Raw genomic sequence first — 13527 nt, forward strand, 5'->3', positions numbered from 1 at the left:
CAGCCTTTGTCATGGATCCACCCGACATTAAGTATAAAAATCCTCCTGTCATGTTGGTGTAGATTAACAGAGGCAATTGAAGATTAAATACAGAAGTAAATTTCTTCTTAGGATTCAATATCATTTCTACAGTATAAAATATCATCAAATCATCAAATATCTCATCAATAGAATTAGTACGCCAACTAAGATCTCGTGTAATGGGTAATAAATCCATGTATATGACTATATAAGCTTGGCTACATGAGCCACCCACCAAATCAAGCCACATGAAATTCTTATGGTTGAAGAAGACAAGAAATTGTCTCATGGAATTATGAAAATTCCTACCATGAACCCCGGTCTCCTCTGTGGTTAAGGGTGGGGATAAAGGGATAAGACAATCCATAAGCTTCATGTTATAAGAGACTGATTAGGATACACCTCAATTTTGATAAAATGGGTGCATCCCTTGCTCCATAAGTAGCTTGCTTTCACTAGATCTAGTCTTGCCTCATGGAAGAGTGTGTTTCAAATGTGGATGATGATGTGACAAAAAGATGGATACTCTGAAGCATATCCAGAATATGGATTGGCATCCAAACTTGGCTAGTATGGAGGATAGAGCTCAGAGGGAGCTTCAATACTCCCTGGCTCTATAGGAATTAGTGGAAGCAAAAATCTAGAATCCAGTGGCTCATGTGTGGTGATAGAAATACAATCTTATTCCACTCTACTATTTTGCAAAGAAGGAGTTGGAATAAAATTTTGAAATTAAAATTCTAGAGGGGAGGGTGGTAGAAAAGGAAGAGAAGAATGACTCAGAGATCTTTAATTTCTTTCAAAGGTTGTAAACCTCAGAGGGAGTGGCAAATGTTGACCAAGCTCAGTTTATCACACCAAAATTGACACAATAAATGAACAAGGACTTGTGTTTGTTGATTTCTGGTGAGGACGTTCGAGCAACATTTTTTTATATGAAACCCCTTAAATCCCCTGAGTCGGATGGTTTGTCTCCTTTTTTTGTCCGGACTTATTGGAACACTGTAGGGCCTTATGTGTGTCTTTTCATGAAGTATTTTTTTCAAGTCGAGGTCTCTTCTGAATGCAATTAACCATACTAAGGCTTTGTGACAAATGGGTCCATATTACTTCTCAGTGTAGCAGCATTGTTTCTTATTCCTTCTTTCTAAATGAGGTTCAGAAAGAAGTAGTTCAACCTTCCAAAGGTCTTCGCCAGGGTGACCCTCTCTCGCCTAGCCTATTTATTTTATGTATATAATGTCTCACCTCCATCATTGCTGGTGTTGTCTCCTTAGGAAGGTTGCATGGAATTCAAGTGAGGTGGCAGAGCCTTTAGATTACTCATTCCTTTGCAGATGATTGTCTCATTTTCCTTAACGTTGAGCTTGGTTCGATTAGGAGTCTCAAAGACTACCTGGCTCTATATTATGGGACATTAGGTCAAACTGTGAATGGTCTGAAGTCTTATGTCACTTTTAACCCGAATACCCCTATTAGGCTAAGATGCATTTTTTGTGAAAATAGTGGGGGGTTTGTGGGATTTTCCAACCTGGAAAATATCATGGCCTTCCATCAGTGATAGGATAAATAAGAAGGAAGCGTTTCAAGATATTAAAGATTGAACTCGTAACAGGATGTTGGGATGGAAGGAAAAGTTGCTTTCCACTGCAAGAAGAGAGGTGCTCATTAAGTCTGTGGCTTCAACAATTCCATCATATTTTATGGCTCATTTCTCCTTTCCTGCTGGCTTGTGAGCATACTTAAGAAAGTCTTGCAATAAATTTTTTTTTGGGGGGGGGGGGGGGGCAAAAGTATAATGAAAGGAAGATTCACTAGGTTAGATGGGAAATTCTCTGCAGGCTGAAGCTGGGTGGAGGGCTTGGATTGTATAGCCTAGGTATAGAATGAAGCCTTATTGGCTAAGTGGGGATGGATCATTTTTAATAAGCCAAATCTATAATGGATAGGATTGGTTCAAGTACCTTTTTTCCCCAAGAAGACTTTTTATTGCTCAAGAGGGAAGGAAGCCTTCTTGGGCTTGGAGAAGTATGTTCAAGGCCAGGTCTTTGTTCGTACAAGGGATCCTTTTGGTGGTGGTGATTGATAGATTTGTTCATATTTGGAGTGATCCTTGGGTTCTCCATCTAGAAGGATATAAGATTCAATCCCCAAAGCCTCTAGATTGTACAAATTGGTGGGTGGCTGATCTTATTTCTCCTTTGGAATAGTGAAGAGTAGATAAGATACGGAGGTTGAAGTTATATTTAGTATTCCACTTAGCTTAGACGGGAGGCAAGATCATATTTGTTGGGTCCTCACCCAAGGCAGCTTCTTAGTCAAATCTACTTATAGGTTGGGATTTTGCCCCCTTTCTCTCAAGCTCAAATAACAGGATTTCTAGCATCCCAAAAGTGGTTTATAGTATTGTTTGGAGTTCTAAAATTCCTCCTAAGGTTCAATCTTTTCTTTAGAAGACATGTCTTAAGAGTCTTGGCTAATCTTAAGAGGATTAATGTAGTTACTTCTGCCCCATTTGCCTTCAATGTGGTCAAGTGATGGAGACAACATAGCATGCTCTTTTTTACTGCCCCCATGCTCAATGAGCCTGGTTTGTATCTTCTATGCCTTTGAGATCCTCATTTGACCCATACGTGGTTATTTATGAGTGGATTATAAATGGAAAAAAATTCCAGGGTTGACCAAGATTGAGAAATTTGGAAGATGAGAAACTCCAGATGATTTAATGTTGTTTTGCTTCCTTTCAAGGACTGGATCTTGTCTGTCAATAGAAATGTGGAGGAAGTCCTTTCAATGAATCAGCCCTCTACCACCTAGGGCTCAGCTGGGCCATTTGCTCCTGCTCATAGAGACCCCCTAGAGGCTACCCTTGTCTTCTCTAATGTTTCTGTGTCGGTTAGACCAAAAACTTTATTATGAATGCCAGGTGGGAGCTCTGCTTGATTGCGTCTGATCACATGGCTCACTCTTTTGGTATGGTGGGTGAGGCGCTAGCTTTCTATCTCACTATGAGGTGTGCTCTCCATGTAGGTTACAGACATGTTATCTTCCACGCTGATTGCCTTTCTTTGGTTCTATGTTTATTGTCTGAGCCTTGCCAGCCTCTTTTCAAGATTATTGTTGAAGATATAAAAATCCTCCAGGTTTAGTTTGATTTGTAGAGTTAACGGAAGAGAAACTTCAAGAATCTTTATTGAAAAAGGAAGCAGGTACAATACAAACTCTCTATAGCTATGTAACTACTACAACTGGGATGCAAAAAACAGAAAGATTGGTTCCCTTTTATAGGAATTTTCATCTTCATTTTTCCACGAAGGAGTTAAGGAAATCTTGACAATCTTGCCATGGTTAGGGGAAAGTCTTGGACGGTGGCCGTGTAGGCCAAACTACGGTTCAGGGATCAAGCCATGGTTTCCTAGGGAAACTAATATACAGAAAAATTAGGGTTTTGCACGCCCTGGGTTATCCCATGGTGTCCCATGGATGCCCCATTAAATTTTAGGATTTCCCATGGTCCTCCATAGGAACCCTGGTGCATCCCTATTAGGGTTTCTCCTTCCCTATTGCTTCCCATAAAATTGATTATCACAATAAGGACGAAGAAATTCATCTCTAGTCCATCACATGGCAAGAGGGATCCATCCCATACTCGAATGCGCAGCGAAAATTAATCGATTCGAGTTTCTTTCGTATCTCATAAATATTAATAATCAATAAACTGAAGGAATTAATAAAGAACTGCTAACCTGGTGAGCCTCAAGTGTTGATCCTCCAATAAACAGTGGTTCTTCCTCCAATGAGCGCTCTAAGCAAACAGATCTGAACCTCCACTGGTGCTACCAAGGTTCTTCAAGCCAATCCCAGATGCTCTCGAACTCTTCAGCACAGATCTAGGGTTTTTCAAACCCTAACTCTCAAATACAGATGAGAGAAGCAAGAAGAAGAAGAGAGATCACAAGAGGGAGAGAGAAAAACCAAAAACATAGGAGAGAGAGTGTCTGCTCAAAAACGTGGAGAGCTTTCCTCCCTTCTGCGTTTTGGTCCCCTATATATATTATTTAAATTTAATTAAATCCTAGTAGGATTTAATAGAACCTCTGTGAGAGTCTGATTCTCTCTCTCTTTGTTTGGTAGTTCTGTTTAAACTCAAAGTGCTACACAGGTGAAGAAGCAGAATCTAATAGGGAAAGTATTAATTAGATTCTTTATTTAATTATTAATGGATAATTACAATTAGCATCAAATTCATTAATTAAATAAAGAGCCAATTAAATTAGCAAATTCTAAATAACTCCCTATATGATAACAATTTATCATATACAACCCCCCACTAATCAACACCATCATTATGGAATCTAGGGCATGTACACATGTACTGCCAAACCCCAATTCATAGTACATGTCCATATACGAGCGTCTGTGCATCTGATCGGGTCCCGCAAAACTCGATTAAACACTTTATTTAAAATAACTATAAATAATGTATCATTTTATGAAAAATAAATTTTGCAAAACCATTTCCAAAATGGCACTGGATCCAGATTTCGATCCGACCATACACAGACAATCTCTATCTTGGTGTTCCCTAATCGAGCAGTGGTAACCATGTTGAGTAACTCCTTTACTCACAAAGCGTTCACGCATTCCCAGAACACCGACTTTGACTCGCTTGAGTCTCAGTCATAGATGAATCAAAGAATGCAGTGACAGGGTTCCCTCAGGCAAAAGGGTGTCGGTGACACATGTCTATCCCTTCCTACATCTGGCAGTAATACATGAGGGAATCGACAAAGTAGATTCTTCGCCAATACACATCAACATGTGAGTACTCGCCTTCGTACCCTGACATCACATGTCTAGGCATACCCAATGTGACGACCATATGATAAGGGTGCTCAGCCAAAACCCTAGTCGTGACTACCATTTTAGGTATAACTTACGGACACATAATGCTCAAAAAGTTTATATCGCATGTGATAATATTAAACTAAAATGTATAAAAGTTCAATACAAAGGTAAACCGGGTTGAACCGAACCGTACCGGGTTTGATGGACACACATATCCAACAGGTCGTTCTTTGGTGGTCTTGGACGGTGATGGACGGTGGTGGACGGTAGCCGTTGATGTTTACTTTCAATTCTCCCCCTCAACATCGACTCTCGTTCCAAGCCTGCTTGTCATGCCTAGTTCTTCTCTGTACTTGACAAGCTTGGTAAAACTAAGTCCTTTTGTGAACATGTCAGCAACTTGTTCATATGCTTTGACTGGCTGAAGTATAATTTCTCCTTGCAGGACTTTTTCTCGAATGAAGTGAAGGTGCACTTCCACATGTTTGGCCCTTGCATAAAAAATATGGTTTTCTGCCATTCGTATGGCAGATAAGTTATCACAAAATAATGATACCGAATAATTCATTGGTTGTTGTAGATCATTCATTAATTGCATCAACCATGTGCTTGCCTGTGCCGCCATTGCTGCTGATCTATACTCTGCCTCTGTGGTTGATAAAGATATTGTTGGTTGTCGCTTGCTGCACCAAGAGACTGGTCCTGATCCAAGACTGAATGTATATCCAGTCGTTGACCTTCTCGTGCTTGAATCACCTGCATAATTAGCATTACAATAACCAAATAGCTCACACGCTTCTCCTTTTCTATATAGGAGACCAAAATCAGTAGTTCCCTTCACATATCGTAAAATACGGTGAGCTGCTTCCAAATGAGGCTTCTTGGGCTTCTGCATGAAACGACTTACCAAGCCAACTGCATAACTGATATCAGGTTGAGTCATTGTTAGGTAAATCAGACTACCTACTAGTTTCCTGTACATGGTCGAGTCTTCCAAATCATCTTCCCCTTCAACGCTTAGTTTTGTGTTGGCTTCTACTGTTGTAGAGATGGGCTTGCAACTATCCATACCATACTTTTATAAGAGATTTCTTGTGTATTTTTGTTGACACAAGAACAACCCTTCTTTGACTTGATCAATCTCAAGTCCAAGAAAATGCCTGAGCTCCTCGAGCTCCTTCATCTGAAATCGTACAGATTGATTCTCCCTAATCTGACGGTTTTCATTTTCATCATCTCCTGTGATGATCAGGTCATCTACATAAACAAGTACGATTGATATCTTACCATTTTGAGCTTTTACGAACAAGCTTGAATCTGCAAGTGTAACTGAATATCCACTTTGAACTAAGAATTCAGCTATCTTTCTGTACCATGCACGAGGTGCCTGCTTCAATCCATACAAAGCCTTTCGTAATTTGCACACGTAGCTTTGTCGGTCTTGACATTCGAACCCTTGAGGCTGCTCCATGTAAATTTCACGGTCAATCTCCCCATGAACAAAGGCATTCTTTACATCCATCTGCCATAGTGTCCATGACTTACTTGCTGCAAGTGCCAATAACACTCGTACAGTTGTAATTTTGGCAACCGGACTGAATGTCTCATCATAATCCAGCCTGTACTGTTGTGAGAAACCTCGAGCAACCAATCGAGCTTTGTACCTTTCTACCGATCCATCAACTCGTGTCTTCACTTTGTAAACCCAACGACATGAGATGGGTTTGACTTCCTTGGGCTTTAGAACCAAGTCCCAAGTTTGATTCTGCTTTAGTGCCAGAATCTCTTCTTCCATTGCCTTTTGCCACTCCCTGCTTTGGCATGCTTCCTCATATGTAGTTGGTTTCTGTATGTAGACTTCTTCAGCAAAAGCAGCATCAACATACTTTGGGTTTGGCTTTCTCGGTCTAGCAGACCATCGAAGTTCTTGGCTAACTTCTTCTTTAGACTAACTTGGCCGAAGTTCTTCTGGTGTTCTCAGCTGATGGACACCGGTTCGCCATGAGTTTGGTGATCTCTCTTGTGCTCTTAATGAGATGGATTGAGATCCATGATCATTTGCTTTTGGTGAATTTTCAACAACTTCTTGATGAGTCTGATGCTCATCCACTTGAGCATCCTGCTTTAGCATTTCTTGGAGATTGGTCTCCAAGTCCTTTGAATCTGGTAGTACGACTGCTTGCGGTGACCACCAGGATGATGCTTCGTCAAACACAATATTTTGAGTTGTACGACATTTGTTTGTGATAGGGTCACAACACCTCCACCCTTTTCGTTCAGTGTCATATCCAACAAATATATACCGAAGCGCTTTCTTGTCAAACTTGCTGCGTAGATGGTTAGGTACAAATACATAGCACACACAACCAAATACACGAAAGTGACTTACATTGGGTTTGTATTTCCACAATTTTTCAAATGGTGATACAAACCCCAGCTTAGGTTGCGGCAACCGATTGATCACATGTGCCGCCGTCTTCATGCATTAGGCCCAAAAATGACTAGGTACATTTTTGGAATGCATCATGCTTCGACATATCTCGCCAAGATGCCGGTTCTTTCTTTCCGCTACTCCATTCTGTTGTGGTGTATTCGGACAGGTCAACTGTCGTCGAATTCCATGCCTTTTCAGATAAACAATGAATTCCTCAGACGTGTACTCTCCACCATTATCGGTGCGTAAGCTCTGAATCTTCTGTCCAATTTCTTTTTCCATATTTTCTTGAAATTCTACAAATTTTGAAAATACTTCTGATTTTTCTTTTAAGAAAAATACCCACACATACCTTGAGAAGTCATCTATGAAAGTCAGCATGTAATGCATCCCGCTGATCAAAGATTGCTTCACTCGACCAAGCACGTCAGAGTGAACAAGCTCTAAGGGATTCTTGGCTCTGTACTTTGACTCAGAGTATGGTAATTGATGTGCTATGCCAAATTGACATCCAGCACAGATTGTATCAGTTCGGACTTCTAGTTCTGGAAGACCTTTCACCATAGACTTGGCCATCATCACTTTGAGTTTGTGGTAGTGAACGTGTCCTAATCACGCATGCCACAAATCTGCAGTCTCACTGCATCTGGTCTTCTCTACATATGCTAATTCTGCTGACATCACGTAGATAGATTCTAATCGCCGCCCTTGCATGATTGGTGCTTCAGATGTCTCAATGTTCCGGAAGACTTTCACATCTTTTGGTCCAAATACAACATAGTTGCCAGAAGTTGTTAATTGTGACACAGATAATAGATTTTTCTTCATACCTGGCACATGATAGACATTCTGTAGTTGAGCTTCATCAGGGCTGAAACGAGGAATGCAAGTGGCCTTGCCAATATGGGTGATTGGCAACTTCACATTGTTAGCAGTCACGACGACTCGATTGCCTTTGTACTATGACATGGAGAAGAACTTTTCCTTATCTCCTGTCATGTGGTTTGAACATCCGGAATCTACAATCCAATCCTGACTGTAGTCGATTCCTCCAGCACTTGCCATAAGAGCTACCTCTTCTTCGGAGAAGGTTTGGGTGACAGGTTCGATGGTACAATACAATGCCACTCATCTTCACTCCTATCAACCTGGCAAGTGGTTGATGTTGCAGAATTGCTTTCCACCGACTTCGTCTTGGAGCTGCAATCTCGAGCATAGTGGCCTTTCTTACCACAGTTATAGCATTCAACGTTTATAAGTACCGCGGTCCTTCGGGACGAAGGTTTCCTCAGCCCTTTGTGGTATATGGCGACATAGGGTTTTGGGAGATACATGTGTGTGTGTATGGATGTGGATAACATTATCAATGTATAATATCGATAAATAGGGGATTGGGATTATGCATTAAAATATGCTAATATTATGAGAAGTCGCCACCTAGGGTTAGGGCCTAGGACCCATTAAGTGTAGCCCTACCTATGGTGAGCCGAATCGGGCTACGTGACTCCATATGGTCCGACCAAAGGTTCGGGTAAGGTGTCAGGTTACAAGTGCGGGAAGGTGTTAGGCACCCACCTCGCCCGACCGAAGCCGGTCTCTCTGTTTTAGATGCTACATAAGGACGAATGTTCTCTCTCTTATTACGGGGATGGGGAATACTATGAACTACATTCAGATGCTATGAATTGAACTAAAGCATAATAAACTATATTATATATATGAAAAATGCAGACTAAAACGGTAAAATATGAAAGGACTACATTGGATCAACAAAAATACAATAATTATACCTGTATGGTTGTATTCACCTGGCTCAGGGGAGATAGACGAATGGACCGACGCTGCTTCTTTCTCGGCAGAGTAACGGCTCTTTCAAGTGATTTGAAAAGGAGTAAACAAATAGAATAACGTCTGTAACAAAGGAATTTTGATGGTTATCCGTGCACAGATGGGATACCAACGCCCAGGAGCCAAAGTGCTGTATACTCAGAGGGACAATCGAAGGATCTGTCCGCCACAAGAAAACTTCAAGCACTCACACACTCATGAGAGAAGGAGGAGAAATGAGGGTGAAAAGGGAGGAAAAGAGGCTAGGAATCACTTGGGGAGGGTCTCTCTACCCAAAATTCCTTGAGAAATGTGGGAGGGGACCCTCCTATTTATAGGGAGGGACCCTTTCTCTCTCCTGGCCAGATAAGTCCTCCACTGCGCCGTGGAGATGTCCACGGTGCCGTGGGGGACTTTTCCATGACGTCGTGGGTGACCCCCTCATGGTGCCGTGGAAATCCGGTACACATCCCCACGGTGTCGTGGGAAGGTGCCCACGGTGCCGTGGGAAGGCGTCCACGGCGCCGTGGGAGCGCAGTGCCATTTTTTCTTGTTTTTTGGCCTCAAATGGGTCATTTTGTGCTCAGCATGGTTCTTGGTCTTATGGGTCAGGTATCTTTGGGTCTGAAAAGAGGGAGAGTGCATCGTCCATCGTCCATGTCCTGTTGTCATCATTGCCAATTAAGGGGTGACAAAAAATCAGCGTCTACAATGTTTATGCACGGTGAATTTCTAGGTTGCCGATTGGATCCATATCGACTGTAACGAGCTCCCCCTTGTTGATAACTTCTCTCCTTTTGTCTGTTTGATGAAGTGGCTTCTCTCTTTGGCTTACCTCTCCACTGATTGCTAAAGAGTGCTTCCTCTTGATCTTTTGTTAAAACTCCTGCCATTTGTCTGGCTAGAGTTTCTTGGTTTGATAACAAACTCTCTAACTCCAAGAGAGATGGTTGAGTCGGCCAACCACAGACTGCTGTCATGAAACCACTATATTCTGGTTTGAGCCCCCGAACTATAATACGTCTTACCCTTGGCTCACTAATCTTGGAGTCAGGATCCAACTGTGAAATCTCATGACATAGAGATTTCACTTTCATGAAATATTGGCATACTGTCATCGTACTTTGAACAACGAACCCTAGCTCATTCTCCAGAAGTTGAAGACGTGCATCGTTTGTTCGTGAAAACAATGCAGCAAATGAATCCCAAGCCTCTTTAGGTGACTTGGCTTATCTAATATGCTCCAATAGCTCCTTCTGAACGGTCGTCTTCAACACGTACATGGCTTTTCCAGCCTTTACACGCCATTTCTTTATAGGTGCATCATTTTCTGGAGGTGCAGTCTCACTGCCATCAATGACTTCCCATAGATCATGTCCATGCAGATATGACTCAAGACAGGACCTCCAATAGTCGTAATTGTTGTTGTTGAGCTTTTCGATCCTAGCTGCATTTGCCAAATCTACCTTTTGTGACTTAGTATGGTAAGCTGATTTCCACTACTAAGCAAGCTTGGTCCCCGACCAATCAGCTTCACAATCCCAGACCGTGCATGAATAGAATAACGATCCCTGACCATTTGGCTACAAAATTGATTCGCTTAAAGTGAAACTAGTTGAACCAAAAAAGTGAATGGTTCAAATACTTCTCCCCAATTTCTCTTCTCTTTTTTTTAATTTTTCCTCTCTTCTCAATTTCTCCTCATTTTCTCTTTTCTCTCCCCAATTTCTCTTTTTGTTTTTTGTAAAACAAAAAAAAAAACTTACAAAGAAATAGTGCACACGTGTCACACACCTTCACCCTTTTGATGTAAAAGGTCAGACAAAGGGAAAGTCTCTCACAAGTCACTTTCACCATTTTAAATGCAAACCCTTTTGATGAAATAGTAAGAAGAAGACAAAGTCTCTCACCTCTTTAAATGCAAACCCATTTTAAAAAAAAAAACAAAAAGACTCAAATGCAAACTTGAGGCAATACAACACTCAATCCCAGTCAATCGTCACCCTCTCTTATCAGTCACCTACTCAACTAACTCAAGTCAACTAACTCCTTGTATTATCCCTTCTATTCTAGTCCCCCTACTCCAACTTCCATTTCAGAAGTAGAAATAACGATGGAACTGGGTGTGCAAAGACCAAATAAAAAAACAGAAGAACTTGAAGAACTAAGGACTCAAGATGGCATTACTACAGCTCACTTACATAGAAGCTTCTAACTTGAAGCTTATCAACTCAGAGAGATGCAAAGTTGGAGAGATGGTGGAAGAGGAGGAGGCCAAGCTGTGATACCAGATTTGTAGAGTTAAGAAGAGAAACTTCAAGAATCTTTATTGAAAAAGGAAACAGGTACAATACAAACTCTTTATAGCTATATAACTATTACAACTGGGATGCAAAATACAGAAAGATTTGTTCCCTTTTATAGAAATTTTTATCTTCATTTTTTCACGAAGGAGTCAAGACAATCTTGACAATCTTGCCATGGTTAGGGGAAAAGTCTTGGACAGTGGCCGTTCTTTGGTGGTCTTGGACGGTGATGGACGGTGGTAGACAGTAGCCGTCGATATTTACTTTCATGATTATTGTTGTTTCCTCCATATTCCAAGAGCTGAGAATGTTTGCCCCATTCTTTATCTGAGTGGATACTTGGTTACCCTTATCAACGTCTTTGGCACTGCTCGTTTCCTAAGGAGTCGGGAGTTGTTAGTTATTATTGTACATTAGTTTTCCCCCTCAAGGGCATAATATATTTCGCTCCCTTTGAGAAAAAGTGAGTGCGTGTGTATATATATATATGGGGTCTAGGCGATTATGATTATCGAAAGAAACCTGAACCCTAGAAACCCAGCATGGATCAGTCACTCCAGATCGATGGGAATAGGGATTGTGCTCTGTCAATTCGATTCTTGAAATCTTGTGTGAGGGTCATGTTCTATTCTAAATAGGGTTGTAAACGGATATTTGTAAATCCGAATTCGGTTCACATTCGTATTCGTTTAGGGGCATCTGTATCCATTTTGAGATATCCGAAAAAAACTTGAATAATCTGGAAAAATATTTATCCAATCCGAATAGCTATCCAACTAATATGAAAAAAATTAAATAACTAATAATCTTGAGGGTTTTTGAAGATTCAACAAGTTCCAAGGATTGAGGAAATGAGAATCATGAGACTATGACAACTAAGAGACATGGATTGAGAGTGAATTATATTTTTCAGGGGAGGAAGAACTGGGTTACACAAGTCAGGAATGTAAACGGATAGTCGAAAATCTAAATTTGGTTCGCATCCGTATCCGTTTAGGGATATCCATATTCGGTTATGAAATATCCGAATCCAATCACCTACGATTTTTATCCGATGCGTATTCGAACCGTTTACATCTCTGATTCTGAGAGTGGAAAGGTGCGAGGAGTTGTGAATCAAATTGTAGGGTATCTATTTACATGTGCCATACGATTGAATGACCAATGATGATTCCTTCTCATAGGAGCGGAATTTTATTGATTATTCATCTCTTAGAACGCCCAAGTACAATTTGGTGCTTGGTAACAATTCCAAAAGCTTATTTGGATTCATAGAAACCAAGTGATAGTTTTACCCATCCTCATCCCTTTCCCTCTCTCCCTTGGCTCGTGATTCTTTTACCCTTTCAGATTACACTGATTTGCCTGGATGGAAATTTCGACCAAAATCTATAAGGAAATAAGATGGGCTTCTGTTGTAATCTTCCAAAATCAATTTATGCTTGTTGACAAGGTAAGATTGCTCCATTGGGACCTAATGGTCATGGGTTCAAGTTAGGAAACTTCTCTGCAAAGCCGGGATAAAATTGTGTATATTATAATCCTTCTCAGACCCTACAATGGCAGGAGCCTCGTGCATTGGGTACACCCTTTTTGTTGATATGGATTATAATGTAACCGGAACTGTAGATGAAGCAGAAGCAAAGAATTTCTCCAAAGGATCCAAAGAACATTGTTGCAAGTTTAGCTCATCATTTATCTAGGAAAGCTAGAGTAGAAAAGGTGAGGATGAAGATAACTGAAAACATTATGGATGTTTTTTGTTCCTTTTAATCTAATGTATATCTTCATCAAAGAAACAAAAAAATCGAAGAACTTATGCTCATCTAGTGAGTGATTTGCTTTTCAGTCTCATACTGTCATTGTTGATGCTAAATGGGTTCACTGGCAGAGTTATTCATTTCTATCCTGCTACATAACATCAGCAAAAACAAAAACAAACCTAACCAATCCATTCATTACCAAACCTCTTGTTCCAGATTCGGATTGACATCTTACGACCTCAATAGATGGATTTCGAGCTGGAAAATCAGCACTAGCCATTTGATCCAATCCACAAACCGATGCAAACCACCATTTGCTATAACCTAG

This window comes from Telopea speciosissima, chromosome 8, assembly GCF_018873765.1.
Source record: "Telopea speciosissima isolate NSW1024214 ecotype Mountain lineage chromosome 8, Tspe_v1, whole genome shotgun sequence".
NCBI classification, from domain to species: domain Eukaryota; kingdom Viridiplantae; phylum Streptophyta; class Magnoliopsida; order Proteales; family Proteaceae; genus Telopea; species Telopea speciosissima.